The following is a 5415-nucleotide window of genomic DNA, read 5'->3' as shown; positions in this document are numbered from 1 at the left end:
TTCAGTTCAAGGAGAAATTAATCACTGAAAAGCCCTGTTGAACCTTTTAGGACACCACTTCTGATTTCAGTTTTATTCGTTGCCTTGCCACTTTTCCAGTCGCTTGCATCCTTCTGGGCTGGTAGCACGCAAGGACTTCAGGAGGAGACAGCTGCTCTCCCCTCGGCAATGTCTGGTTTGCTGCAGGTTTCCTTTCCTTACACCACCATCCTGGCCTCAGCCAGCCTCGAGTTTGGAAATGACTGACATCAGGAGGACATTTGTGAGCCAATTAAAGCAACACCTTAGGGTATGCAGAGTCCACAGTGCTTTATTTGCCCTTGCAGACAACTTACCAGGTCTTCCCCTCTTCCTTGCAAGAGTTATTTTACAGATTTCTTCCCACTGATGCCCTGCTTTTGAAATCTTGATAATTTCTTCCCATCTCTCGCATGGCCAAAGGCAAAGGCTTTTTGGTACTGAAACACAGCAGCAAAATACTGTGACTGTTGGACGTGCTGGCTTTGGATCACCAGTCCTGCAGCTCACAGACCCCAGTCACAGAAGCAGCAAGCTCCATTACAAACCTAGGTTGACATCTCACTCCCCTCATGGCCGTGGGAGGGCCACCCACGAGCCTTCCTCTTCCCATGGCTGACACATTCAGCTCATCTCCAGTCTAAACCATGAGAGCAGATTATTCAACATCATCGCTCTCTACAAAGTTCTTCTCCCTTCCTGAGGGTGTTTACCCTCGATGTCTTCTGTTACAGCAATCACACCTCCTGAGAGCTCGTTCAGGTAGGAAAAAGTCTCCTCCTGGCCCCCGCTGCCCCCCGTGCTGCTTCAGCCTGAGGCCCCATCCCAGGACTGACACAATTTCCTGCCAAGGACCCCCGCTCCCTCGTACAATGAAGCAACACCGCAGATATGAAACATTTGAGGAACACTTTTGCCTTTTATTTATCTCAGCTTGTTTATAAGCTGTCCTTTGCTTTGATCTTGGGTAGTGATTTCTGTCGTCCTTTTCTGAGGAAGATGAATTTAAACAGCGTGTGTGTGTGTGTGTGTGTGTGTGCATGTAGCACTGAGATAGCCAAATAAATGATGAAAGGAAAATAAAGAGGCCAGAGCACAGCGTTTGAAGGATTCCCTCTGAGGCAGCTTCACCTCACCACTTGGCAGGCAGCTAGTCATTTTCTTTTTTTCTCAGTGGGACTAATTACACGGCAGGCGGAATTCAAGGAGTGCAATGTCACAACTTTTACCTGCAGCACGGCTCATCCGGGCCAACAAAACCTGGCTGAACATCCGCGTGTGTTGCTCAGCGCCTCGCAGCACGCTCCCCAAGTGAGCATCACCCCCAAGCATCACCCCGTGTTCGCGTTATGCAGACAGCAGGAGCACTCTGATGGAGCAGAGGCGCAGGTGGAGGTTTGCTCCTCTTTTATTGCTCCATGTTCCCGGTATGCAGGTTGCAGGAGGCTTGATAGCTCGGGTATGCCCACCCTGCAGCCCTTTCTAGCACTGTGTTCCTAGCATCCCAAAGGCACTGGGCCACATTTGTGGGGTTCCCCATGGGAATTACCCGGGTGCCACGCACGGGGTCAGCGGCAGCTACACAAACACCGGGAGCACTGCAGGTCTCCTGCTCGGCCCCTCGCTATGCAGGGCACTCGCTGTTACCCACAGTTTACTTTCACACATAATTGCCTGCTGGTGAACTTCTTGCCGTGGTAGACTGACTTATGCTGCTATGTGAAGCATTAATTAACAGCAATTTTGCCGTCATTCTAGCTCAAAGAGAGCAGCTCAAAGAGAGCAGCTCGCGAAGCATTCACACATTCATGCGCCACTTTTGCAGCCTGCGGAAAGGTGCCTGCCCGCTCCCCGTCTGAAGCTGCAGCCTACTTGCGCTGACCTTGTTAGCTCTGGGGACTTCGCTGGTGGCTTTTCTCACGTTCCCCGACTGGAAGGGCTGTTTGTCTGTTTCCACATCTTTCAGTATGTTTCTGCGCTAGTGCTGTTTTTTTTTTTTTTTTTTTTTTTTTTTTTCCGCTTGGTTTCCCAAGGAAACAAGGCTTATGTGATTATCCTGTGTTTGTGTGTGTGCCTGGAAGAGAAAGAGGTTTATCTCCTTCTGATAACTTTTAAACCTGTTGGGTAATTGCACACACATTAGGCAGAAAGGTTAGCGATAGTATCTTCTGGAGATATTATTTTCATGCAAACAGCTGCACAGAGAGTAAAAAGTTAGCGTTTGTGTCCCTGCTGAGAGAGAGCCTCAACCAGTGAGAGCTCAACCCCACTGTAGACATCAGAGAATCCACATAAAATGGCCCAGCTACACAAGGGAGGAGACTAATTGTCCTCTTGGCATTGTGTAAAAGGAAATGAAGTGTGTTAAGCATTTGTACAGTGACCATGTGCATAAATTATACATAAGAGCGGCAGAGCTAGGGAGAGAGCCACGCTGGGAGTCACGCAGTGCGGGGATCTGACCCAGAGTGCCAGACAGGGTCTGCCTATCGAAAAATCAGTCAGGAACCCAGGCTTTGAATCCCTAATTCCACTGAAAGTCTGGGTCCTTTGATAAACACAAAAATATGCCCTAGGGCCCCTGCAATTTGAAAATGAAAGCCTTCCCAAAGAATTCTTCTTTGTTGCACTCCTGATGCTGCCTCAGTGGCTCTCGGGAGCATCCTCAGGCAGAGTCACAGGGCTGCAATGCATTTTTTGAGGAGCTTCCAGGAAATCTGTAAGTCAAGGGATCTTCCCAGTCTGCTGCCTGCTCCTTCTCACACGGGTCCTGGCTTTGATGTTTATGCAGGCAGATTGCTGGGATGTGAGGGCAGCAGGCAGCACAGTTTGCTCTCATGTGTAAAAGGAAAGGAAGAAAGCTCCGAAGGCGAAACAAAAAGGGTTTTCCTGCTCCAAGGTGGGAAGCTTCAGCAGACTGCACACAGCACAAGGAGACTTATTTCCTTGCTGATTTATTCTTACGTTCTTAGGGTGTTTTATATAGGTTATATTTCAATACACACTGGGCACGCATCACACTGACTTCCCATCCCTGTGTTTATAAGATGGCGAAGGATCAGGGTGCGACCAGCCTGCGCAGAGAGCAGTGGCTCTGCCAAGCACTTCGCTCGCCCAACACACCCCACTGAGTCCAACAAATTCCCTCCAAGGCTGTGCTAATGTTCTCTGCCTAAGAGGGGATTAGGACAGTCTGCCTTGAACTTCACAGCCCCCTCCAGCCCTGCTCTCTCCTCCCTGGACCCTGGCATTTGCAGCAAGGTATAAAATCACTGCCAGGTTCATCCCTTCTGGCTGTTCTTTCGCAGTAGCAGTGGCTTCTGTTGTTTAGCTATTATGTCCAAAAAGTTTATTTCCAACTATGCTCCTGGAGCTCCAGCAAACCCAGCCCTTAGGTTTGCTGTGTCTTGACACAAATTCAGGGAATGTCAGCTTCTAAATACGCACAGCTCTGAGCAGCTTCGGCTTTTAGCCTTAGATGCAGGCAGGGAGAGCTGGGGTTGCTCGGCAGGCAGGCACAGGCTGAGTTCAGGCTTTTGGAACTGTCTCATCTGCCTGGCTCTCTACCACTGATTTTCCTGCCTTTTCCCTCTGTTTCATGTTCCCTCTTGTTAAACCAGATTCTTCTTTAACTTTTTTGTTGTACCAGGTGGGAGTATTAATTCTAAGTCCACCAGCAGGGCAGTGATAACTAGCTAGAGGCCTCCATTCAAAGAAGCTTTGTGACTTTATTCCTGCCTTTCTCAGATGATCTCCAGGTACCAGCACCCTTTTCTCCTACATTGTCTAACAGATAAACATCTTGTAACCTCAGAGCAGTTAGTCTCAACCCCTGTTCAGCTTGGGAGATGGTTGGTTTTAGACTAACAAAACCTTTGCGTGCCCAAAAGCTTGTCCCACTTGCCACCGTGCAAGTATGCACATGGCCTAATAAATGATACTGCCTCTCCCTACAAACCTTGCTGCATTTTATCTTCATACATCCAACAACACCATTTTTGCTGAGCTGGTGTTATCTTTTTTTTTTTTTTTTCTTTTAGCTTGGATGGCAGGAGTTTGCATGCTTTGAATTTACCTGCCAGGTGGCTGCTGTGATGGATGGATTTCCACAGAGGTAAAGGCTGAGCCAAGAGGAGGGAGAGGAAAGCCCTGTGCAGCCTTCCCCAGCACACACGGGGAGACTGAGCTGTCTCTGCCATTAATCAGAAAGCTGTCAGCACCAACAGCAACTGCTCCAGAGGGCCACTTCTATTACAGAGGGGAATAACAGTGCTGGGGAAGAGTGAGGCACAGATAGGAAAGGCACCTGCAAGGAACTCTGCAAATGCAGCAGCTCCCTGCTTCTCATGAAAGTTAGGGGCTGGCTTCATCTTGTAATGAATAAAGAGGGACAGTTGCACTGGACTGTGCTGCTAATGTGCCCTGCACAGGTATGAAGATTTAACCCCAGCTGCCACCCATCCTATTGTCCTAAGCGCTGAATTCCTGGGGCAAAACATGGAAAACTGGAACTTCAATGCCCGCCTTTCTCAAGGTGATGGTAACAACTTCATGTGACCTGTACACAAAAAGAGCTTCCTTGTGTCAGAATTCAGCCCTGGTGCTCACTGGGCTGCAGCAGGAGATGGTGTAAGAGAGCTCTGCACAGACAGCTGAATGTCTTTATTATGTTGGTAACACATCAGAATAAATTCTCCTCTAAGCTATACTAGCCTACCAGTCTGGCAGCAATAAAGTATTTATGCTCGCAAAATGCATAATTTACCCATACGGAGCATTTACAAGCCACACTGATTTCTCAGGAGTATATGCATATGTTCATCTAGGTACCCATGCCTATATATTTAGCTGCATTAAAAACGACGTACTTTGATTGCATCTGATTTGCTGAGTGATCGAGCTCTCTCGCATCTATGGCTCATCCTCATTATGTGCCACTCTCCCAATCTGAGTCATCTGCATTCTTTATTAGCAATGATTTTAGCTTTTCTTCCAGGTCATTGATACCAGTATTGACAAGGCTCTGAGATGTGAAGGCATCCCTGCAGCCAGCACTGGGCACACCCCCACTTCGTGCTGCCTCTCTGTCGGTGATTATATCCAGAGATCTATCTGCATACGCTAACAAGGAGCTGCAGACGTTTTGCCAAAGATTTCAGGGGAGGTAAAACTCAGACCCATGTGAGTTGTCACAATTGGTTCCATAAATTGGATTGAGTTGAGCTTTCTCTCAACTGCCAAGATTTTGCACTGGAAGTAAGGCAGAGCAGAAGGAAAGATTTCATCTAGTTTCATGGGAAATTTACTTCTTTCAGTGGAGTTTTGCTATGCAGATGCAATGGAAGAAATGCTTGTGTATAAGGAATGTAGTTCAAGCAATGGGCCTTTGCCCCCTCT

Source organism: Cygnus atratus, chromosome 15, assembly GCF_013377495.2.
Source record: "Cygnus atratus isolate AKBS03 ecotype Queensland, Australia chromosome 15, CAtr_DNAZoo_HiC_assembly, whole genome shotgun sequence".
Lineage (NCBI taxonomy): Eukaryota > Metazoa > Chordata > Aves > Anseriformes > Anatidae > Cygnus > Cygnus atratus.
The sequence above is the reverse complement of the archived record's forward strand: the minus strand, read 5'-3'. Positions refer to the sequence as shown.